Source organism: Leptinotarsa decemlineata, unplaced genomic scaffold (assembly GCF_025532065.1).
Source record: "Leptinotarsa decemlineata unplaced genomic scaffold, Ldec_3_MD MMD2_tig00026314_RagTag_RagTag, whole genome shotgun sequence".
Classification (NCBI taxonomy): Eukaryota; Metazoa; Arthropoda; class Insecta; order Coleoptera; family Chrysomelidae; genus Leptinotarsa; species Leptinotarsa decemlineata.
The window spans coordinates 17,359,995-17,387,493 of record NW_027412684.1 but is presented as its reverse complement, the minus strand read 5'-3'; positions in this window follow the sequence as shown (position 1 = coordinate 17,387,493).

Genomic DNA, 27,499 nt, shown 5'->3' with positions numbered 1-27,499 from the left:
CTGAATTATGTAGTTACTATGCAGGACTTGAAGAAGTAAAAAAGTAATTAAGTATGTAGTGTTCAATCATACAAAAATAATTTTTTTGTATGTATGTACTAACTATAAATGTATGTGAGAGTTTTCGGAGTCGGAAGTTATGAATTATTTACACTGTGAGATAATAGGTTGTTTTGCTGCTTCCAGCTTTTATCCAAGTAAAAATTGATAATAAAGTCACTGACAAGTCCAAATGCATTTTGACTATACCATTATATATGTTTTCCGACAGAAAACAACTACTTCTTTAGCTACTAACTCGACATATATTGACAAATGTTGATATTTGAATCTATACAAGTCTAGATGTCTAATCAACCCCGAAAAGTTGCTGCGGTATTCCTCCTAGAGAGCTCTTGCACAGTACCATGGTTCATGAATAACAAAACTCGTTCTTCATCTTGTCTTTTCTCTTGTTGAAATTAAAATATATTTTTTCACATCCGATCCCATGAATTTTTAAAATCTACTTGAAACATAGTTCATCGTTGTCGAAATGATCTGGGTTACTTGAATATTACACAAATGCAAAATTATCATTTGTACAATTTTCTTAGGTGCCCAACATGGTTTTCATCGACTGTATTTTTTTGAGCAGTTTATATGAATATTTGTTATGTTGAGCAGTGTTCAAACGATTTGGTTGCGTGCCTGTCTTGAACTCGTCGTTTGCGCAGACCTGAGACTGCAAGTCCTGGGTCTGCGTGTAGAAAATTCAAACCAAAAATCACCCGAAGTGGGATTACTGTATATAGTATACTGTGGTCAGGATTTGAAAACGATTCAGATTAGTATCTATCGTAAAGCCGACACGAAATCAAGGCTCTAGCTAGGGACCGTCCTAAACCTAAAAACAACTAAGGTCAGTCAAATCAGTCAATTCAATATTTTCATTTCCCATTCTTGAAATATCAGTATTCTATAACACATGTTTTCAGGTTTTTTTGGACGAGAATAATAAGATCACCTATGATAGATTCACGTCGAGCACTGTCAGACCTGTTATTCATTTTGTTGGTGGTAAAAAAAGCTTTCAAGGCATATATATCTGGTAATGGGAGAAAATTTTCGGAAAAGCTATAGTTGCACCATACATATCATTCTTTGAGATATGACACTCTAGAAAGTACCAATGGAGAGCCGTAGCAAGTACCACAAGGTAGCATTCTAGGTCCACTAATGTTCTCTCTTTTCATTTTTGACTTTCCTGCCACGTTATCCCAGCGCGACGTACATTTATATGCTGATGATTTTCAATTATATCTGTCAAGTCAATCTAATAATATTCACCATGCCATCACCAGGATGAACTTAGATTTAGAAAATACACTTCTATTATCCAAAAATCATGACCTTCGAATAAATCCAAATGAAACAGTAGCCCTATGTTAGGGATCTGACCTACAAAGAAATGAAGCTGAAACGAATGTCCATCTTTTTCTTGACAATGAACCGATTGACTGGGTGAATTCAGCAAAAAAAATAGGTGTCTATATCGATAACACCATCTCGTTCAACGAGCACGTTGAACACATTTACAGAACTTGCTTTTATAAACTGAAATCCTTATACACGTGTCAAGTACCAGCTTTCTCAAGAAACAAAACTGAAATTAGTTCAATCATTGATTTATCCCCATATTGAGTATTGCTGCTCAGTGTAGTACAATTTCTTGCCAGACTATAATAAACACAAACTTCAACGCATACAAAATGCTTGTATGAGATTTGTGTGCTGCATTAACTACCGTGATCATGTAACTCCATATTTATTGAAATTAGATCAGCTGGATATTGAGTTTAGAATTCGTTATCTCATATTTGTATTCTTATATAAACTATTGGAAAGCAAAACTCTTAATTACTTGTTCAGATTAATCAGTAGGCGATCTAATAATCATCCTATCAATTTAAGAAAAGATACATTTACCGTTCCATATCATGTTACCACCAAATTTGAGGGATGTTTTTCTTACTTTGGACCGAAGTATCTAAATAATTAATTACCGTATATTCATTTGTCTATATATTAATTGAAAAAAAAATATGAAAATTCATTTCTAAGATGTTCGAAAATGTTATCTTTCATATCATCTCCATAATAGTTTTTTTTATATCAATTTTGTGTCTATTGTAACTGTTACTTATAGTCTTACTGTATGCATTTTTTTTAATTATGGGACGAGTGGAAGATAGCCTTCGGCTAACCCTTTTCCCTTTGTGTATAAAACTTGTTTATGCACAATAAACGTTATTATTATTATTAAAAGTATGCGAGAAAAAATATCAAAAATGATGATAACCCGTGAGTATTGTTGATATATTTTGGAGCAGTCTAAGTACTGAAATCTACAGTTCATTCCTAAAATTAGAGGATAGTTTTAGGCACTTTCCTTTTCTCTGTCCACCTAAGACAGCTGTTAACGAAGGTGATAATTATCGAGGTTGATTGAAGTTAATCGAAAAGTAAATTCTGGATAAATTAAAATTCAGGCAGATACTTTCAACTGCTCATCTGTTCCCTCAATTTCAATTTACGTAAAGTTCTATCTCTGTCAGTTCAATACTCTGAAGGATTGAAGTATTGTTCTGAAGTAACGAAACGGTTCAGGCTGGGGTACCACAGGGATCCATGCTGGAACCGATTCTCTTCATACTGTATATGAACAATATAGATAGAGAAATTTCATACCCTCTATTTCATGCCTATGCAAATTATATATCGTTTTTTATATCTGATAAACGAACAGATGTCTTAATTAATAAATATGAAAATGTTATGACTCTGACTTCCAAATATCTCAAAAATCAAGATCTAGTTTTGAATACCAAAAAAACACAAGTAATTCGTTTTCATAATCACCAAAACAAAGTCAAAACACTTGATCTGAATATCAATAACACAAACCTGCAAAGTACTCACACTGCAAAATTTCTAGGTATACATATCAATGAAAATTTAAATTGGAATGCCCATTGTGATCAGCTAGTATCCAAGTTAGGCTCAGTAACTTATATGTTCAGAAATTCAAGGGTTGTTCTTAATAAAGATCAACTAATGAAGGTTTATTATGTTATAGTTCATGAGTGACACCGCGGATACCGTATCGAGACAGTTTATTCAATAAAATTGTATGACTGATACAATCGAACGCCCTGCTTAGGTCGCAAAATACCCCAATAGGGCACTCACCCGCATCAATGCATTTAATGACTTCAAGAACATATGAGTGTATTGTAATTGTTGATTCCACCAAGAGCGGTACATATTAGAAATACGCGAAGAATTGTGTTTTGAAGTTCAACTCAGTACACTGTTTGAGAACTCTTCCACTCTGGTTCTATTTGATTGTGTAGAGAAAAATTGGCCAAGAAGCGCTTGACAACTTCAAATAGTAACAAGCTGAAAAGAGTCAGAGAATTAAAATCTGGAAAAAAAAGAAAAGCATCAATTTAAAGAGTACAAAATTCTGCTGCAGTATATACGACGACGTAGGATAAACATTCATTGGAATATGGAGCTACAAGACACATATCAAAACGGGCTAAACTCATTTCAGATCAGGGTGACTTATTCTTGCTGTAAATTTTCCTGAAAAATTCAATCGTAACAGAGATATTTTCACTTCGCAGATGCGCAGCAGAACATCACTACTCACATTGAATTCTGTAATTCAAATTCCTCTTCATTTGTCGCAGACAAAACAAATATTCCTACGCATCCATCTCTACAATCCTGCAGGAAAATTCTTTCAATCTGATTTCGACAGAAGTTTCCCCAATATTTATTCAAATTCGAAGCTTTACATATTGCCCGGTTTCAGAATAAGGCAGATGTTTGCCAAGATGAATCTTTCTCGAATACAAAATACTAAACAGTTGGAACTGCTTCGATTTCAAGTGTTCTTTTCGGAAAAATAGTGAAATGATAAATTCGTCTCAGTTGACACTTTGCAACACAAATAAATTGCGGTATATGTATGTTTCTGTATCTGCATAGTGTGCTGGTTGAGCAGAGTTTTCTTATTGAGGAAAGTTTTCATAAAAGTGAAGTGGAGTTTAAAGTGTTTCAAAAGTGTCAATGAATTTTAATGAAAATATTATCATGTGATGTTGAAATACAATAGGTATAGAAAAATGAATAGAATATGAAAATCGCGACAAGAGTCATATCCAGATGAGATATCCTCACCTAACTTCCACAGCGCATTTCTTTTTATTTTTTTAACGGGTCAACTCAAAAAACTGAAATTTGGGATAATGAAATTGATGCATGAATGATTTATTATGCTTTCAAGATGGCGACTTGAAAGTTTCACATTTAACTACATAATATGAGGTAATATTCTTGAGATTAGTTCAGAAGATGCTCAAAATGGTTTCCTTGAACTTCTTGACATATGAACATGCCGAACATTTTCGAATCAATATCTCCACAAATATTTATTATTCTCTGCCGTATATCCAATATCGAAGCAGGTTCAGTTTCGTACAGCTTCAAATAATAATAATAATAAAAATAATATTTATTGGCAATTATACATTGTTCAATGTCACAAGTTTTACGAGGCAATTTCCGAATAAATATAGAATTCCCACAGAAGGATATACCTGTGCGTGGGTTCTGCAGAAATTGGATCGATTTTAAAATTCAAAATATAAAATGGTATTAGTAAATAAATGAAAGGTAAGACGTTTTAACAATATCAGACATATTATTTTAATTATATCTTCAAACTTTCTGTATGAAGATGTGAATCAGTTTCTATGCATGTCACTGTGATAGTAAACATTTTTCATATTAATGTACTGGTGTATCTGAAGCCTTGGCAAACCTAAGACCCAGGTTTTGAGTTTATTCTTAAATGAATTGTTACTATTGATATTTCTCATATGATGTGGGACGATATTATATAATCGAGGAGCTAGGTATGAGTAAGACTTCTGAAGGATGTTTATCCTTGAATTCGGGACACATGAATTATTTTTGTGTCGAGTTTCATATTGGTGTTCTATTTTCCTTAATTCATGTCTATTATTATGTTGTCTTATTACAGTTTTGAGAAAGTAGAGTTGTCTGATGTTTAGAATTGATGTTTCTTTATACAGGGTGTTCCTTAAACACATGCTAATATTTAAAGAGGTAATTCTTAGACCCATTTTAAGAAAAAAACTTTCTATGGACGTATGTCCTAAACGCCTTAACTTTTGAGATACAGGGTGGCAAAGTTTTCAAAAATAATCAGTTTTTTAATAATAACTGAGATAATTTTGTAGACATCTTTGGCATATTTGGTACATATGTTCCATGCCTCAATTAGGCAAGTTCATTGAATATGCCAATTCCATCCACCCGTCAGCAAAATTCACCACGGAGAGGGAGGTAAATAATTCAATGAATTACCTTGACTTAAACATTACGAAAGATAACAATAAACATGAATTTGCAATTTTTCACAAACCATGGTACACCAATGTCTTGGCACAATCATGTCACTGAAACTGCAGAGGCTGCTTCTCCAAAGCTTGAAACACTGTTCACATCTCAGCAACTTTCGATACTTTATAAAGCTCATATCAGACTTCTTTTTCAGTATTGGTCTCATGTATGGAGCTCCGCCCCTGAGCATACCACGACGCTTCTGGATTTCATCCAGAAAAGAGACATTCGCCTCAATGAACGAATGTATATCATTTCCGACTTTGGGCTTCACCAACTTACCGAGAAAACAACACAGAGGAAAAAATTGACACCGTCTAACGCCCCTCGGGATTCATTTTCAATCTGCAACGCCTTCGCGCCTTTGAAAAAATTTCCCGCGCCGTTATTTTATCGGAATCCCTCACGGAAAATCCGGGGGAAAGACTTCTGTTGGAGTGTTGTGCAGTCAGGATTGAATTAGGTGACAATGACCTAGGGGGCGATGTTAATTTCCGTCGCTTGCGCGAAAAATACCGTATTCCCCGAACGCAGAACGAGATTTGTTTCGGTCGAGTCTGTCATTTAATTTAATAGAAAAAATATGACGAGCGATGTGATTCGGTTAGCTGGAACATGAAATGGAAGGAAAAGTAGGCGTGAGACTGACTCTCCGGTTTTTTCGATTAGATTCTGCAGACTTCCGAGTTACATAATTTCATTCGAATATTGTATATATAAAAATTATATTTCATGCATTTGAAATATATTCAGAAAAAGAGGACGTATGCTTCTCCACTTACAAACTATTTCGTTGAAATTGGTGACACGTATGAATCGTTGTATTTGTGCCACGTGCCAGTATACGGGTGTCTGCAGTATGCTGTTTAATGCCTTCTGTAAGTAGTTTCACTATGATTTGAAAGTGCATATAGATTATAACAACAAGTAGCCACATTTTCTGCTGCAAAATTGTCCATATCCAATCCTTCCAGAGGAAATTTGATGACAACATTCAATTTGCTTCTGAATCTTTCCGTTGGAGAGAATCTTTTCAAATGAATTACTAAAATATGGAGGAACTTGTGGATTGATCGGGACATTGAGTATGTTCTCCTTTCCTTGCATTTCGAACACGTCGGTTTTTCATTCTCATCCAGAGTTTCTCCTCTTGTTAACGAATCGAAGCATTGCTACAAACTCATTGGTCGGTTCTTTGTGGTATAGAGAGAGAGACAAATCCCAGAAAGGATCAAAGGTGACTGATGAGTGTCTACAGTATGTGCATTTCATCGTGGATTTCAATTTACCAACGAAATTATCTACAATATCAACATCCTCAAATATGTGAGCCATGACTCTTGTGCATTTCCGCATCTTTGAGATAACTGAAGAAAAGTTCCTTCATGCTCCAGCATCAATATATTTGATATTCATATTCAAATACAGGGGTGCGCAAAAGTCCGGAATGAAATTAATATCTTTTTAACCAGTATTTTAGGAGAAAAACGCTGAAACACTACAGTTGATTTCACGTTGTATGCATTCTTTGGCAATAAAATCACATTTTTTTTTTCAACCCCTCAGCTGCAACCCTCCCCAACTTTTTTTTTCAAATGCAAACCTATGTCGTAGATGGGCTCATTGAAAATCTCGTAAAAAATGGATTCTGACCCTATTCCCTTTATTTTTTTTGTGGTTACAACGAAATGAGAAAAAACTCTTTTGAAAAGTTACAAATACCTAACTTAGTGCTATCTACGGGAGAATTAACGTAACAGATGCTGGGGATCTTGGCGGTCATTCAATTGTACCACGTCGTTCAATCCAGGGTCCTGCAAATATGTCATCGAGATATTCTCTGAAATTAATACCAAAATGTGGGGCAGCGCCGTCCTGTTGGAACCAAAGTGTTTCAGTGGGGATATCTGGATCTGCTTCATTGGGAAACATAACAGCTAAAGCAGGGACTATTTCAAAGCGTAAAAAGTCTAAGTAGCGTGCAGCTGTAAGGTTTCCCTCAAAAAAGTATGGCTCTTATATTCTATTGTTGATGATGCCTGCCCATACATTTACTTTCTGAGGACGCTGCGTACGAGTTGTACCTGTTAACTACTCCATGTGAATGAAAAGTAGCTTCGTATGTTGAGTGGAAACCCATTATTCTCGTCACATCGCCTCATTATTTCCTCACAAAATTGCAAACGCCTGTCATAGTCATCTTCCAAAGGCTCTTGGACAAGGCATACCTTATATGGGTGGTATTTTTCTGTTTTCAAAAACCTCCCAATCGTACGTCTAGACGCAGGACTTTTTTGGGCTAATGAAACCGTTGACAAATGTGGATCTTCCTGCGGAGATACGGCAATGTCCAATTTTTGATTTTCGTCTAAATTATGTCGCCGGCTAGTTCTGGGTCAGTGTTCTTTAAATTTGTGTAAGATCTTACTCATAGTAGTCTGTTAATGGGATTTTCCGGATATTTTGTATTAATTAAAGTACACACCTCAATTTGATTCCGCATTTTATCCCCACATCCTAACAATATCAAGACTTCGATACGCTGCCTCTCTGATAATACCATTTTTGTTCAGCAAATTAAAAAATAGCACTTTGAAGGTACCCAATTAATAAACTAAACATACATATTTTCAATTTCACCCAGAAATGCCAAATTTTAAAACTGAGTCAAGACAATAGTTCTTATCAGGGCATTCATTTCGGTACAAAAAATGCAACAACCTTTTTCACTTTTTTAGGTACACTGGTCAACAATTGTACGAGGCAAATGGAAATATGACTCGGAGTGAAGATCCTCATAGTATCTGTCCACTCCATTCCAAATTTGATTGTTTTAGTGCAAGAGAGTTCAAGATTATCAGCATTTATAAAAGTTCATGTTTGGTGAAAAAAATATCGAAATTAATTCATATCTTCTAAACGGTAATAGATAGGTATAGGAAAATAGTATATTCATTTGTTGACAAAGTGATAATGAATCATAATATGATATTATATACGGGGTGTTCCATTTGAAAAATCAAAGAAGCCGCTACTTTATAGTAGAAGCGACAACGCCGCTTCGTCTGAAATATTTCAGGCGTGTAGGTCATATTGACTTATGCATACTGTGAAATTTTCAGGTTGATCCGATAAATAGTTTGTCAGAAACGGCTAATTAACGCTCATCATGAAAAGCACAGTATTCCATGGAACTTTAACGCCTGAAACCAGGGAGACATTTTGTAGACTGAAAATCTCAGGACTATAAACTTCACATTCGATGACACCCCAATTCATCAACGAATTGAATATTGATCGCTGTGACTTCAATCCACAGTGATCACCACAAAATATTAAGAATCACCAGGATTACCGCGATTACTTTCACATTAAAAAAACAACCTCCAAGTATTGAGCTCTTCCACCTCCTTATCTCTACCAGAGAGACCTCTCCTTTCTTTTTTTCATTCCTTCTTGTCAAATCCTCCTTCTTCCATTCCCTCTCATCACCTATCTTGACGTTACTTGTGAACCAAAGCTGGTATATGAGGAGGAACAGCTGCCATTACCGGTTATACGGAATTCAGAAATTAGCTTTGAACAACACTTCACAGATATCACACTTTATCATATCATAGAATAAAATGACAGTAATGAAAATATCGCCACAATGCTATATTCTGCTGTTTTGTGTTGCCATCTATCATGACGCAATGAGCACATACAACTCCAATGGATGGACTTCATCTTATATATTTACTTTACCAATTTCCAAGTGAATACCTCCTTCCTGGAAACATTCAATACCTGCCACTGATCCTGCTCAACACTCGGAGTATTCAAATTGTCTCAATAGCTGAAATGCAAACTTCGCTACCAATGTGAATATCGTATGAGATTTGTTAATGCAAGGTAAATGTTTCCTCAGCGGAAATGGAACAGATCCAATGAACGGCTGGCCATTGTGAAACGGGGGCACGATAATTGAATAATTGAGGGGGTTATACTGAGAAATCAGATGGATCCATTGGTGGATTGTTCGTTTTTGTAGCCTGAGGGTGGAGAAGCAGAAACGGCTATAGAGGGAAGAGTTGATAATTTGGTTTTGGAGGAAGAGGTGGAAATATGTTGATATTTCCGAAGACGAGGGTTGAATAAATTCATTTAGACTTTGACGAGATACTACAAAACTCAAATACAATATATAATTGAACTGAGAAAAATGAAAAATATTGGAAAAGTAATAAACAAAATGAATTGGGACAAGAAATGAGGAAACTAGAGTAGATTGATATATACATACAATTCTCACAGGTTTTTGAATGTTTGATCTTGCACAATCTGGAAAGTAAACGTGAGTAATAATGTTTATTCAATTTTCCATAATACAAAGAAGTGTCTCACAAAAAAATAAAGTGAGTAAAGTACTGAACAATAGAAAAAATGAATAAATGAATACATTCCCATGTTAGGAATCACACGTTAAAAGGTAAGACCTCGTTAATCCTTAGCTCGCACAAGTTTCGACTTCTGAGGGTTGTCGTTCGTAGGGGTGCGACAGCTGGTTAATGGAAAAACAGATTTTAAACAGATTTTTTTTAAACAGATAATATATAAAATAACAATAATAATCAGAGTAATTATAAAGTTCCTCCTGAGTAATAATAATAAGTAACTCTATTCAATAGTAATACAAAAGTGTTATTTTCAGCGGCGGCTCGTCAGAGAAGGCAAGGGAGGCTTAGCTTCCCCATAAAATTTGAGGCTATTCATCGCCATAAATTGAAAGATATTGACAAATAATTATGATTATTTTTTTAAAATGCTTGGGTATCAGTACTTCACCATTAATTTTTAATATAAATACAAAATATGCCCGAAAAAACACTATCACCTTCTACGTAGTACGTACCGCACTGTATCCTGCATCAACAAAACTCAAACGTACCGCCCATGAACGTATAACGAATAAATTATCAACCCGAAATAATAAATGCCATACGTTGCAAGGGAGCCAAGCCTCCGACCGTTTTAAAGAACACAAGCTCGGCGAGACCGAGACCAGCGACATACGTCCCGATTTGTAATTTTAGTTGCAGAAATTATAGCGTTAAGGTGCGGATTCACCAAAAAAGCGAGCACGAGCGAGCATGAGCAAGCATTCGTGTATGTTTGCTCGTGTTCGCTCATGGTCGCTCGTCTTCGCTCGACATATTGATGTCTCGTTCACACCAGAGCGAATATCCTCAAGTTTGTAGTCGTAGTTGATCCATCTACTTTGTGCGAGCGTCAGCGTCAGAGGAGGCTTGCCTCCAGTTGGTCTCAGTTAGTGTACGAATGCGTTTGTTTTTTATTTAATTATTCGGACGGGATACCGTGACGGACCGGGACTAAAAAATATTCCGGTGAATCGTTTTAGTGTTTCTTGATGATATTTGTTATTCGTGTATAAAACAGGCAGTATTATATTAGAGCGGTGCTTTTTGGTTTTATTTTTAATGTGTTTTTAAAGTGTTTTCTCTCAATTTCAAGGTGTTTTCAGGTTTTCACTTTTCGGTAAGTTTTTTTCTTCATTTATTATGGATAAGTTGGACGAAATTAAAAAATCTGACGATATAGTCGATTGGTTGCTGACAAATAATTTTTTGTCTTCATCTTATGATAATAAATTTTACATTATTGAAACTCTGGGAAGGCATCAACCAATTTTGATTTCAATTTAATCGTCAGATAATCGACAAAATCGTGGATTTAATATTAGATGGTCCGATAAATGCAATTGGGTAACCGGCTCCATTGAACGAGAAAAACTTTTATGTTGGCCCTGTGTTTTATTTTCCGTACAAACCGAATACCAAACGTGGTCTAAAATGGGATACTCCGATTTAAAAAATCTCCTCGTGTTATGGGGCAAATATGATTCACAATTTGACACTTTTTTAAAGGGTAGCGTTTTTTCGGGCACCTCAAAAACCATCCAAAATGACAGTGTGGCATACATTATTGAGGAAAATATAAGCAAGGAGATTGAAACTGATTCTTTTTTTGCATGAGAAATTGATGAAACTACCGATATTACCTGTACATCACAACTTTCAATCGTTTTTAGATATGTCAAAGATGGTAATGTGGTTGAACTTTTTATGGGTTTTTATGACGTTTCATCTGAGCACACAGCTGACGATTTGTTTAATTTTTTAATTCGTACGTGTGACACCTATAATTTCAGGGAAAAATTAATTGCGCAAACCTATGATGGGGCTGCGGTCATGGCCGGCCATTTATATGGTTTACAAACTAAAATAAAGTCCATAGCTCCTCAGGCAATTTTCACGCATTGTCATGCCCATGCCCTAACTTCAGCATTAAGCAAAGCGTGCAACAACATAAAATGTTCGCGCCTCCGGTGGGCTTTTCTGTGTGTATATAGTCTATGAGACTTAAGCCTCCCCTGTTTTACAAAACATATGGATGAAGCTCATGAGCGGTATAAGTTGTTGCACTTGTTTCGCATTAAAATGAGATAATGTTATGAAAGGAATGTGACTGATATAATAGTCACGCAGAAAGAATAAACAATAGTTCATAAAGTATTATTGATGAGGATGTTAATAAATCTCTCATTTATGTTAGCAGTACACAACAATATGCTAGAGTTCAGGATTAGTTCAGCTAACATGAGAATAGAAATAGTGATGAACTAGTTGTCTTGGATTCTCAAGAATGAACTTCTTTAATGCATTTTCGAATTGAGGAAGATATATGAATATTTTCAACCGTTCAGGTAATTCATTATATAATTTTGGTGCTAAGTATTGAAAAGAACGTTGTGTTGTTGTTTTCATCATATAGGGAACTGGGTGTTGATTTCGATTTCGTGTATAGTATGGATGAGTAGTGTGAACTCGTGTTTGTGTGAAGTGATATTTTATGAGAGTGGGAAAAAGTATAGCTGTCTGGTGTCCATGATTTTTGCTTCCAGGTACAGTTGCTTTGAGTTGTACAGTCGATTTTTTTCGCTGCAGCTCCCCATCCTAGTATTCCATAGCAAAAATGACTTTCCACTAATGCGTGGTATAGTATTTTTAGTAGGTGGGTTGGTTATATGTTTTTGATATATTTGAAACTATATAAAATAATCTATAGTTCATTAATAATATATTTCAAATGAGAAACACATCTTAAGTGGAAAGATAAAGAAATATACTGCATAATATTTAGCGCTGAAGAGTCCAATAAGTGTTTTTTATTATGTAAGGGCGGTTTTGGCTTCTTCATATGTGAAAAACTTCCAAAGAATAAAAAGAAAGCAATTAAGTTCATGATAAACTCTATTTGAATGCGTAATTTTATATAAAGAAGTAACTTTCACACAAACTGGAAGGAAGACCCCTTTCGAAACAATTACTTCCATATAAACATCGAATCACACGAAAAAGAAATACTTCTGAAACAACTCCTTTCATATAAACATTGGATAATATGAAAAAGGCGACTAAACGATGACTTTCCTCCACTACCTGACGTCTCGAGACGTCGAATTGATGAGTGGACGAAAAAAGTTACAGAACAAGCGAAGCCAGCTAAAAAGAAGCTCAAAAAGCTGAAGAAAGAAGCGGCTCTAGAAAGCGTCAGAGACGAGGCTCGGAAGTACTACTCCGAGTCCGAGGCCTCCTCTCATCCAGTAGCCCGAGATCGGGTTAACGAGGTGGCCACTTCAAACAAAAACAGTACTATCGATGCAGATATGGACACGAATACTGAAGAGTCAAATGACAGTGCCTCCGAAAAGTCGGAGAATACGATCAAATCCTTACATGACGAGGAGTCCACCCCCCCCTACCCCTTTGAAGCAAAACATCCATCCTACAGCTTCAAAGGCCAAAATTCCACCCATTGTTGTTAGAAAGAAGGTCAAATGGGTATCGCTTTTAAAATTGACGGCCCAAGAGAACATTGAGTTCTCAAAAGCCGTCAATCTACATGATGGCATAAAAGTCCAGCCGGATCTCCTGACGACTATCGGCGACTGGCACGATTCTTGGTGAAGGAGAAAATCCCTCACCATACATACTCGCTCCCTGAAGAACGGCAAATACGAGCCGTTTTCAGGGGAGTGCCAGAGTACCTGGCAGTCGACGATGTGCGTGAGGAGCTCGAAGCTAAGGGCTTTGACCTCACCAGCGACACGCGCATGAAGCGCGCTGGCAAACCTATGCCTTTGGTCCTTGTTCTGGTAAACAGGGACCAGAAGCATATATTTGAGGTCAAAGACCTCTTAAGTGTGAAGGTTCAGGTTGAACCCCAGCACGCCAGCGCAATTGCTTAGCAGTGCCCATCTGCGTCAAGTGCGCTGGCAGACACCTAACCAGTGCCTGCAAAAAGGCCAGGACTGACCCTCCGAAGTGTAACAACTGCAAGGGAGTTCACACAGCCAATTATCGCGGCTGCCCAGCCTACCCCAAGGTACAGAAATAGGGGCAGACTACATCCAGAAAATCAGCCTCCTCAGGGAGACCTGCGGGGCCTGGACGCGTCCAGGAAGGGGTCAGCTTTGCAAAAGCTGCATCCAAGGGTGCAAGTACTCCTGCAAAGCCCACCTCTCCTCGACCTGAACCCTCACCTCAGCCTCAGGGAGTTTCAGACATCTGTGCCGCACTGGACCAGATGAAAAAGTTATTCGTCAAATTCCCCGTGCTACAGACAATGTTCACGGTGGATACCAACGTTGCCTAGATCTCTGAAGATAGTTTTTTGGAATGCTAATGGCATTCGTTCAAAAAAGCTGGACTTTGAGAATTTTCTAACCGAGAACAACATTGATGTGGCTCTAGTCCAGGAGACACATCTGAGGAACGAATCTATTGTCATTCCAAACTTCAGATTCTTTCACAGAGAACGTGTTGGACGTGCTGAGGGGGGGGAATTGGCATTTTTGTAGGGGAGCTGGACTCCAAAACTTAAGGAAACGAGGATGACCTTCTGAGGGAAATAAACAGTTTAAATAATGGCGAATAATTCAGTTCATTTTGATCGTTAATAAGATATTAGGTGTTTTTGAATTTGTTTATTTCCATACTCTCCAACAGGTAAACTTCCGAAATGTTCTGCTGGAAATGGAGAGCCTTGAGTTCATGCTTGAACTCATATCCCCCTGTGATCAAAGTGTGGCTTATGTGGAATTACTTTTTCCATTCTGTGTTTCTTTGTGCGGGCTTTAAACGTTCTTTCGGTTTGACCTATATGAAACATCGGACATGACTCCTATTTTTCCGAAACTGAACTTCCATCTTCGTTATTCTTGAAGTGCATGCCAAAGTTGGTGTTGGTTTTGAAAGCAATATTCACCCCCTTGTTGTACAGAACAGAAATGTTTCTTATTAGTCAGTGGGCTATGTTTGAAGTCTCGCAGTAAACAAATCTCGAGCAAATGAACTTTGAACATTCAAGCCAGTCTCCATATACCTACATAGTAGCTTTAATGGACTGACGCCTATCAGAAAACAACTACTCACCTGGCTGATACCACGAAGGGCGTTGGAGTATATCCGACAGGCGTCTGTGCAGGAATTTTCACAGAAAATTTCCTGCAGAACAGAAATGCTCAAAAAAGGTGTGAATATTGCTTTCAAAATCAACAACAAATTCAACATGCACATTAAGAACGTAAGATTCCAGATATGTAAAACATAAACCTTACTGATAATGTCTTTGAGCTAAACATTAGGGAATTGGGATGTTGAAGTTATCTTCAGTATAACAGAAAAATCTGCCACTAATTTAATCATCTGTGCATACACAAATAATTCTCTCACTCAAATCGAGCTCACTTCTAGAAAATACCGTCAAAGCTCGAGTTGGCAGAAAATTCATCGCTATAATAACTATCAAAACTTTTCAATTTAATCAAAGTCCACCGAATTCAATTTTGAACAAACACCAGCCAAACTAATTAAATTTCTGAAACAAGATTCATCAAATTATTTTCATTCCTGGAATATTTTCGTTGTCTCTTTTCAATTGAAAGTTTTAATGGAATTGTTACTATTGTTCAGATCGAAGAATGTTTCAACGTTTTGTGGATGGGATAATTATGATTACGGTGAGAGAATATTTCACTTTTACGGCTGCAAAAGAAACAAGGAAAAGCAAGAGACTGATTCCACCTGTGTGAAATTGAATCGCACGCTATTTGTATTCATATTCCGATATCTTTGACAGTTTACAAAATCGCAACACGTAATCCGCTGTACGAGTAAAATAGCTTTCTCGAGTATCATCACACTGAATCAAATCTACTCAATTTGTATCTTCAGTATCTTTAGAGTAGGGAGGGTGAGTGTAGACTCACAGCACATAGACATAGCACATAGACATAGCACATAGATATAGCACATATGCATAGCACATAGGCATATCACATAGACATAGCACATAGACATAGCACATAGGCATAGCACATAGACATAGCACATAGACATATCACATAGACATAGCACATAGGCATAGCACATAGGCATAGCACATAGGCATAACACATAGACATATCACATAGACATAGCACATAGGCATAGCACATAGACATATCACATAGACATATCACATAGACATAGCACATAGGCATAGCACATAGACATATCACATAGACATAGCACATAGACATAGCACATAGGCATAGCACATAGACATAGCACATAAACATAGCACATGTCTTCAAGCTTCATAAAGAGATCGACCCATCACTTCGTACTATTACATCATACTCATTTCGGAACGAAATGAGAGACAGTCTCTTGACCAAAAATGAATAATTCAAATTATCTAAAGGAACAATTCATTTTGGCCAGTCTCAACTCCCTACACTGTAGGCTAATGGACTGATACCTATCAGAAAACAACTAGTTTGTCAACCAAAACAACAACATGTTTGTCATCGCTCCATCTGCCTGTGAACGAGTTAACCAACTGCATATCCGAAATTTACCCAATTCTTCGTATAAGGAAAGAAAATTTCACACATATAGTCGGTGGGCACACTTGAACGAATTGTTCCTTCAGAAGATTTAATTTATATCCAGTAATATGGTAATATTTGCAAGTGCAAGTCTTTGCATTTAGTTTATTGATAGCGGTCGCCTGCTTCATACGTTTTGTGTTAATTCTTGACCTTTATTCCACTGTTGAATTTCGGGTTTTTTCAGTTCTTCAACCTTCTTTGTCAACAAAACCAAAACTTCCATGACACTCTCATTTGTGGCTTCATATTTATCCCCCAAAAACACATGGAATGCAGAAAACTGTTATCAACCATTTCTGCTGCGAGGTTGGATTTCAGAATGTCGGTGTATTGAAAAACACGGGCAGGAGAAAACGCATTCTACAAACGATGCAAAGAAACAAGTTTCAGATGGAATGGAAGTTTTCGCATTGAAAGAACTACGTCGCTCGAAATGAAGGTTTATTCTATTTCAGATAAGGAAGCGCACTTCGATGCATAGTTTCATATGATTCGTTGCTGAAACTCCCAAACTCCATGAATTGGAGAAGTTTCAGATGAGTTTGTCGGTATAGCTCTGCAAACTGTTTTCCATGCATCAAATGAAGTGTGACATTCCGTCGGATCGAATCTTCTCGAAGACTAGATTTCACTAATGCAATGGCATCTCCCAAGAAACGTGCGAGAACTGTAACAATTCGAGAAACTGAATCAATCAGGGCAAAAATTTTGAATTACAAAGTGAAAGATAAATTCTGTCAATATGAAATCGATGTGTTTATTCAATTCGTCAAATTCAGTCTGTTTCTTGCATATTCTGTTTGAAGTTGGGACAGTAAAAAGCCAAAAACTTTTTTTTTGTAATCCCAGTTTAATAATATTTGGAATCGAAAATTTTACAACAGTCCGACGAACGTTATTTTATTGGGAACAGAAAAGTCTAGTGTCACACAAAACACCTTGAAGAATGATCATAGAATAGATGATCATTGTTCAAAATGGTGGAAAAATAGACATGTCACTGAACTTTTGTATGCTTTTGAAAGTCTGGAAGAGGGTGGTATGAGAATTATGAATAGTTTCACGAGTCCTGTTTCGAACATTTCATTGTTTACTATTCTATGAATCGTTCTGTTGAAAACTAGCGGTAACTTGCACGAAAAAATGGACAAATCGATGAATACACGAATAAACGTAAATATTTGATACTAGAAGGCATACATAAAGTCAGAAATCAGTCTGGCTCATTTCCAGATGACTCCAATTTGGTTGGTAAACATTCATTTGCCGCCCTTGCGGCATGATGCTCCATGAAATTTTGATATTATCCAATTATTAAATAATTCCAAACGTAGTTCATGATAATAAAATCTACTACAAAGCTTGAATTATTCAACACACTCGAAAGTATATGGCAGATGAGGGCCATAAACAAGGACACTGAAGTATATCTCCCAATTAAATTCCAAACACACTTGCAACCTCGTAAAATTCAAGTATCTCTGGATTTAATTCCATCAGCGAGTTAATGAATGTATGAAATGAAATGTTTGCAAGTTCCAGGAATTCGATTACCGACTTTGAAAGCATAGTTAACAGACTTTCTTAGAGCGTGGAGGAAAACTCTCTTCCATTCAATTTTGGAAATTTCATTCCTTTCTGAGCTTAAGAATTCCGGAGTTGATCGGGTTTTCCACTGATTTGTTATTGGGGAAGTTGCACGTTTTACATTTTTTCTGAAATGAACATGTTTATCTGTACACAAGGAGGGTATACTGGTGGTAGTTCATATTATTATTTCCCAGTTTTCTCTAAAAAGATGAATGTTTCCTTACCGGATATAATAATGTCGGGTCAGACAATTCCGCTTTCTGCTTCGATAAGTTTGTTGGGCGTTTGTTGTACGGTAAAAACAAAAATGATAATGATTATAATCATAATGATAATAATGTGTTTATTTTCAATGAAGAATAAAATACTACATGGTATTCGCTTTGCTACTCAGAAATCCCAAGGGGAAGTTTACCCGAGGGTGCTGTTCAACTCATCCCTTGCTATTTTGAACATTATAATATAGCTTGAAAACCTAGCCTAACTAATTTTAAAACATAAATCCACATCATAGTTTTTGTCATTTGTTGGGTCACTTGAATATTCATTAACAACAACAAAAAGAGGAAAAAGTTCTTTTTCAAATTTATCAATGTTACTTGGTTGTTTCAGTAAATTGGAAATAGAGTTATGAATATAAAAAATCGAATACGAAAAGCTTCTCTAGGAAACTGAGGTCTTATGCTGTGGGCATGTGATTACATTTTTGTTTCTCAGAAGAATAGAATTGTATAGAAGTATTTGTCTCGAAAATATTCTCTTGTGTAATTCAACGTTTACATGAAACGGCTTCTCTTCAGATTTGTGTGTGAAAGTTACTTCTTTGATCTACACATCTTTGTATAGAGTTGATTTTCTGAAGTCAATTTCTTCCCTTCTTTCTTTGAAATAACCTCACATTTTTATATGAACATGGGGAAGTAGGAAACCAAAACCTTTTTCTCCCAAAAATTATCTTGGTTCTTCCGTCAAAATGTAGAAATGTATTGTTGAATACAAGAACCTCGTTATGTCATCAAAATATACTATGAGTTCCTGGTTCTTCCACGAAAATATGTCAAAATTGTAACACAAACGTATGTTCTTTCGCCATAATATTTGGCGTATGGCCCTGGTTCCTTCACCATATTATAGAAGTGTAATAGTAGTGTAGTTGAAACATTTATAATAATACAAATGAACCAGTGTGATATTCCTGAGGTAACTAATCCATTGTCATTGAATCTGAAGTACTTTACACCCTGCATATGTGGTAATGGCATTTCGATATATTAGCTGCGTTTGATCCTCTGCCTAGCGCAATGTAGCTGCAGATGAATCAATTAAGCCGCATCAAGTTGATTGATGTATCGAGAACACAATAGCGCTCGTTTACCAAGGAATATTGTTTCTAAACAAGTTTGTAGTTTGATCGGTAGGTGTTTACTGAGCGATGTGCAGAACATTAATTGCCATAACTTCTAATTAGACGACGGATTCATGTTACAACACTATTATATTTTCGGTATCGTTGATATCGGAAGTGTCATGGTTTATTTTGTTACTTTGATACGATCATGATGAGCTTGTAAGTAAATGGAATAGGTATTTGTATCACGTAGAAGTGCCGTGACATGAATCTTCTGTACTGATTTTATGAATGCGAAAGCTTGTAAGGATGGATTAATGTATGTTTGTATGTATGTTTGTTTCTCTTTCACGCCTGAACAACTGAACGGATTCACATAAATACAGCTCATACACCAGAACCATCTACAGTGTGTAACAACGAAAACTTAACAGTGCCGTTTTTTAATATGAAAAGTGAGATTTTTAAAAAAAGCTTGAACACGTCGATTTCTAATTATAGGGGGACACCTTTCAGACTGATCAGATTTTTTGTAGTACGCACCCACTCGGAGGGATGCGTCCGACGACCCTCATTTAGATAGGAAAAGTAGGTCGAGTGGCACCTTGTTTTGAAGGTCTTTTGAATACCTTTACAACTCTCTTAAAAGAAAATTTTTGTAACGATTAGTTTTCAAGATAATTTGAAGTTGGAATTGCCATGTTAATGATACATTAGACAGACCACTCGGTAACTTCTATGCCTGAATAAAAAAAATTACGAGCAGTTCTTCTTATCAGTTTTTTGTTAAATAAAATCCCTTTTTTGAAATCAATACCCACTCCTCTTCTTCCAGTTTTCATTAGTACATCGTTCGATTGTTTTGTTTGAACGGATCGTGAATTGTTATTTGTTTGAAAATGCCTTACACTACTGCTGAAAGGGTTTCAGCTATTGCTTTATTTTTTGGCAACGACCAAAATGCTAATAGAACATCAATTTTATTTAACGAGCCAAACCTTGGTAAACACCTAAGCAGAAATCACGTTCTGGATTTGGTCACAAAATTCAGGGAGACAGGTTCGGTTTCAAATAAGATAAGAAATGTTCAGAGAAGGGTAGTGAATGACGATAATGCGATTGGAGTGATTGGTCAAGTCATCGCCAATCCCAGGTTAAGTACCAGAAGTTTATCAGCAATGGCCGGAATGAGCCAAATGAGCGCATTGAGAATCCTTGAAAACCACAAATTCCATCCTTACAAAATTAAACTTGTTCATGAACTCAATGAGAATGATTTTGACCAAAGACAGGAGTTTTTTGAGGGCATGACTGAGAGATATTTTCAAATCCCGAGCTGCTTTATAACATCTGTTTTTCGGACGAAAGCTCATTTTATTCAAATGGTTGCGTGAATCGTCACAATTGCCGTTATTGAAAACCCAAGACAATACGCAGAAATACATATCAACATCCCCAAAAGTTGAATGTCTGGGCCGGAATATTAGGCAATCATATCCACTTTTCATTGATGGAAATTTAACTGGTGATTCTTATTTACAACTTCTTGAAGAGGCAATATAACCTCGTATAGTTGAAATAATCGAACAGGATCCAAGATGTCAAGATGAATTCATCCATTTTCAACAAGACGGTACACCATCCCATTATGCTCAGCAGGTTCGAAATTTTTTGAATAATCATCTTGAAGGACAATGAATTGGCAGAAGAGGTCCAATTGAATGGCCAGCACGATTATAAGATTTAACACCACTGGACTACTTTTTGTGGGGATATTTAAAGTCTAAAGTTCATGCTACACAGCCAGCCAATTTGGATGAATAACGTCGTAGAATTATTGATGAATACCTAGCTATAACTCCTGAGATGTTGAATAATGTAAGAGAAAAATTCGAACAAAATCTTTATTGTTGCATGGAGCAAAATGGCGCACATTTTGAACATTTACTCTAAATTTCCCATGTGAGTTATCCTCATCAGGTGTTACTTTTTTTGTGCTTTAAAGACAATTATTGGAATTCATTAAACCCAAAACAGTTTTTAAAACTCTTCTGTGTCATCAGCATTCAAGGAAATCAGCAGGTTTTATCCGTTGTGTAGGTAAGTTTTTAGTATGATTCACATTTTTATCAGAAGCATAAAATATTCACGTCAAAAGGTAACCTTCATAAGGAGGTGCCACTCAATTTACCTAAAATGTAAGGGTGGTAACCAACCCCATCCGCCGAAAAAATCTCCTCGTAATTAACAAATAATTCTTACTTTTTTACAAAATCAAATGGACACGTATTAGCAGGTTGTCATAAACAGCAAAAATTTATTTCTGAACGTAAATTGTACTTTAAAAACAATTTGATTCATTCTAAAAAGAGTTGAACTCAATAAAAATACCTTTAAATCTTCAAATTATCTCGAAAAGTAATCGTTACAAAAATTTTCTTTTAACAGTGATGTGAAGGTATTCGAAAGACCTATAAAACAAGGTGCCACTCGACCTAACTTCCCTATCTTAATAAGGATCGTCGGACGCATCCCTCCGAGGGGGTGCGTATTACAAAAAATCTGATTAGTTTGAAAGGTGTTTCCTTTCGCTGCTTCTCTTTGATTCCAGAGTGAAGTAATGGATCCATGTGTTATCCATTGTCACATATCGATGCAAAAATTTCGGTTTTCCACCTCCAAATATGTTCAAATACTGCTCAAAATCATCAAAACGTTCTTGTTTTTGGTCAGCAGTGAGCTCGCGCGGCACTCACTTTGAACATAGCTTTCTTATAATCGAACGCTCATGCAATATAAAGACAATACTTACTTTTGATATCTTCACAATGTCAACTAACTTAAGCAACTTCACTTTAAGATAATTCGAAACCATTTTGTGATTTTCTATATGTTTTTTGGTGTTACTGCCTTATTTGGACGTCCACTGCGATCTGCACCATCGGTGTCTTTACGACCACGTTTAAAGCCAAGTTGTTTCTGAAGGAGCCGAGTCCTTATAATCCTTCCCAAACAATTTCTTTGCTTGAACGGCATTTTACCATCAAGAGGTAGTATTGAATTAAAATACGAAATTATTTTTGGATTCATTGTTTCGAAAATAACATAAGTAGTGTCACTCTCAGCACAATAACTCACAAACTTATGAGTAGAATATCATTAAATTTCAACAGCTTCCTTTTGAAGGTTAGAAATAACTGAGAATGTGGTGAATGCAAAAAGAGCAGCGCCATCTTTGGTCAGAATTGAGACTTTCCAGCCCATGTAGTATGTTCAGATCTAGGAAATATATATAATCTGAAAAACGACTTTTATGTTTTTCATGAAACAAAGAGCATTCAATTGTCTGGGAGAAACTGCGAGCACAAGCACATCCCATTGGTAAGCCTTCATTTCATCCTGTATAGATTTAATTTGTACTGTCAGTATTCAATTTCATTCTATATTTTAGTCTCAATGCTTAATAGTCTAATGAACATCCATATGCATTTTAGTGTGGATTCTGTAGGTATATGTTTTAGTGATGAAATGAAAAGGAGATCACATCGGGAATTTTATGAATGTAATTCCAAAAAAATTTCTCAGAATCACCACCTTTCGAAAAAAACATGAATTGGAACATCTAAAAATGGTTCAATTTTCAATTAAACTTCCTCCTTGAATAATCAAATCGTACATTCGCTACAGGTAATTTATTCTCGGTTTAATTTTCTAGGTTTTCAGTATCCACATTGTGCATTGTGTCCACCCTCTTTGTTCCCGTTAAGCTCTCGTAGAAACGTGGAGAGAGGAGGTTATTTTAACTAGGAGTGTGAAGTGTTAATTAAAGGTGGCTATTGCCTGGAACTTTCACACTTTCAATTGAATTGAGCTGGTAAACCTGAACAACAACTGAAAGTGAATAATTGAAAATTGAATGAGAAAGAGTGCTTTGTTGTGTTGTGAGGAGGGTTTGATTGGAATTTCAAGATTATGTAGAGCATTGCTGGAGTTTTTGCGTGACTTCTGATATCAAAAACTCCCCGTTATTTTTCGGAACAAATCTACTCAAAGATGATGACTAGAGCAGAATTTATCCAACTTTGAAACTTTTTTTGTGTATAGAAGAAGAAACTATGAATGGACGTAACTTGATGAAAATAAATAACACTGTCTACTATAATAATTGAAAAATGTTAACAAAGTCGTCAAGTTGTGGCAAGTTCTTGTGAGCCACGCAAAATCGACTTCCTCGGATTCTCCTGCACATTCTCACAGATAGCAGCGATGTTTTCGGCAGATCTTACGTTTTATCGACATACGGGTGTTGGTCGATTGTTTGCTGAACCAGTGTGGACTCAAATTTATCACTCACATTGCAAATGATCTTCTCGGTAAGACGTAAAATGAACGGAGCGCGCGGTACGTTGTCTGAAAAGAACACCCATTTTGATTCAGCAAGTGTTTTGAATGCTATATCCATCTTAGGTGATGTGTCACGAGAGACTGAATAAATGGCAACTAATTTCACAAATGAGCTTCAACAAGATGGCCTTTCTCAATTATTTAAGTTCTGAAGTATCTGTTGGGAAATCAAAATACACTACGCATATAATATTGACCTACTACCACTATCCAATGCACCGAATGAATCTAATGGTATAACTCATTGATTATCGTCACATTAGGTGGATGAAAAGGTTTTATAATTAACGAGAATATTTTTTCTAATCTACTACATTCAAGACGGCTTTGAGATATTCTACCGGCACTAAACCTAAATCAACCACAATTGGACCAATGAAAAATGATCAGGGAGTACTCCTAACAAACAACAGAGACAGCCAATGATGTCAACGATAATTTCGTAGATATCGGAAAGAAATTGGCGAATAAAATAGTCAAAATTAATAACTCCGATTTTCATCCAAACATTTTACCAAACTCTTCTGTCTTAAGCCTAACTGATATAAATGAAGTAAACGTTAATCTGCGACCTCAAAAACAAAAAGGCGGCATGAAGAGACGAAATTAAAGCAGAACTGCTAAAATCAATATCACATTACATACTTAGATCCTTTAGTTTTTATTATTAATAAATGTATATTACTTGGTGTGTGGCCGACTCATCCAAAACTGCAGTAGTGACTCCTATCCAAAAAAAAAGAGATAAAACTGAAATCACAAACTATAGACTATTCTCGCTCATCACCCATCTATCAAAAGTTTGCGAAAAATCGCTAAAGAATAGAATAAACTCATTTATAACCAAATACGAATTGATTTCAGATAGACAATTTGGCTTCGAAGAAAAAACATCAACCGAACACGCGATTCTTGAACTGACAGAATTGATACATAAATCCTTAGAGAAAGGAAAACCTTCTTCATGTCTATTTATAGACCTAACGAAGGCTTTCGATACTGTCGATCATCAACTACTCCTACAAACTTCAGAAAATAATGGTATCAGAGGGAACTGCCAAACGCTTTTCGAAAGCTACTTTCGAAATAGAATCCAAGTTGTACGAATTGTTGATATAATTAGCAATCAAAAACAAATAGAATGTGGAGTCCCACAAAGTACGGTACTGGGTCCTCTGCTTTTCAATTTATATCTAAATGAAATATTCAATTAGGACAGCGTTGGGAAAATAATTGGATACGCAGACAATACTGCGGTTTTTGATGAGGCAGACACTTGGCTTGATTTGAAAAAGAACATAGAAACAGATTTCCACTTGCTCAAAAAATGGTTTGACCGAAGGCTCCTGACAGTGAATTTGGAAAAACTATTTTTATTCCTTTCAGCTGCAATCTATCCAATGATTGTCCATTTGAAACTCTTGATGTCAGCGAACAGGGAAAAACAATAAAAATAGATTCCCTGAGAGAAATCAAATACTTGGGCGTCTACATAGAAAGAAACTTGAGGTGGGACTTTCATATAAAATATACAATGAAAAAACTGCAAACAATGCTTCACTACTTCCGTTCCTTGAAAAATTACTTACCTCACAAAGAACATAAACAATTATATAGTTCCTTAAGAGAGAGCCATTTGAGATATGGTATAATAGCAAGGGGATCAGCTCTGCGTGTACACCTCAATCCTTTAGAGGTATTATAAAGGAGATTCATGAAGTTGATCATGTTTAGAACTTCACGTTTCTCGTCAGATCTCCTGTATAAAAAGTGTTGAGTTATGGATATGAGACGATTATATTACTATTGTACAAACGTGAAGTATCATTTCAGCAAAACTAAAGCATCGTCACGAAACCACGACTATAACACACGACATCGCGACCAATTAACCTATCCTACTGTTAAAAAGTCGATTTCACAAAGAGCAATTTCTTTCATGGCAACTAAATTTCATAGCACCGTACCTCACAAAATAAAAAATTCTTATTCCAAACCAATATTCAAAAAACAAATAAGAAAATACATTCTCGAAGAAGATAGACAATTTAAAAAAATCTGTTAGAGTGAAATAAGTCTTAGTCAAATTTATCCCAAAGTTGTATCATACTGTATTGTATGTAGCATAATCTTATCCAGATTGACTAATATTTTATCTATTTGAACATTAATATTCTATTCTTATAGAACGTGTGATATTTGTCTAAGGTTTTATCTATTTTTTTACTTTTTGTTGGTATATTATTTAATCGGCCTATTTTACCTCAAGCCGAAATATAATTTGGTTAACTATAACACCAAAATCACAAAATTTAATAAAATGTTTTGTAGTTTCTACTCCATTAAGGCCATACTCACTTTTATACAAATCTTTATGTACTTACATATTCTTTATAACTTCTTGCAAAACAAGAGCTCTGCTCTTATGGCCAAACCACTTTGTTAACATAGTTTGTTTGAATTCTACTCAAATCTGTATACGTTGTGAATGAAGCTATTATTATTATTATTATTTCGTTTCTTCATGATATTTCTAACACGATATTTCTAACAAATAGTTTTCGAATGGAGCACTCAGAATATTATATCGTGGTTGGTCAATACCCTTCTCTGAGAAACTTGAAGTGATTCCCATATGTTTGTATTGAGGTCCCGTACTTATTATTTATTCTCGTTGTATGACTTCGTTTTAATTCAAAATTTTCCATCAAATTTCACGGTCAATGATGAAAACTCGGTTGTTAAACCAGGCAATAATAAGAGTACTTAATTGGAGTTGATACGAACTTCAAACACATTTTTTAGGTTCGTCATTTCTCGTTTTCCGCCTCTGATCACAATATCAGCGTTGCATTGAAAATTCCCGGATCAAAAGTTCAAATTGTCCCGTGTCAGTTTAATGGGATTTGGACGGAAAATTAATAACCAGAAGATATTCGGTCCATCCAGTTGAGCATCGAGATTGTGATGCATTATTTTAATTAGAGTGATTAAGTTTCGACTTCATTAGAGGGGAACATAAATCTTCTGACGGATGAAAGGTATGGGAATACATTACAGGGATTTTCTTTATCGTCGAATTCCAACCATAGTTTGAAAGGATTGATTGGAATAGTTCATTATTAAATCTCGTCGGCATCGTGGCGGATGATCGGGGGGGAAAATTAATTTTCATACTTGATTTGAGATTTTCTCGTTGGAGAATAATTATATCTGATGGACTGTAATACGATGGAAATTTCTCAGATGTTCAAAAATTTTTCCGCTATTCACTACCTAGTAATTATTCTGGAGGTGACTTTTTGAAATGACTTCAGCCCATTCGTCATACGGGCCGTTTTATTAGCTGCTTCTACTCTTGCCATTTCGGAAACGGTGAGATCCGCAAGGTCGATTGAATTGGACGAAAGACTTCTATTTTTGAAAACTAGGATACTGTCTTTTCAGTATTCAAAGAAAGTAATGATAATGGACTCGAAATCGGTTCTTTACTCATTATTCTCTTTCCTGTTTGAGGTGTATTCCAATATGAATGATGGAGATGCTGCTGCAGCAGTATTTTGTGACCTTACAAAAGCGTTCAACTGCGTTGATCATAAAATACTGCTACGAAAGCTGAATATCTATGGATATAGAGGTATTAAACAACGGTGGTTTGAGTCGTATCTCAATGGTCGCAG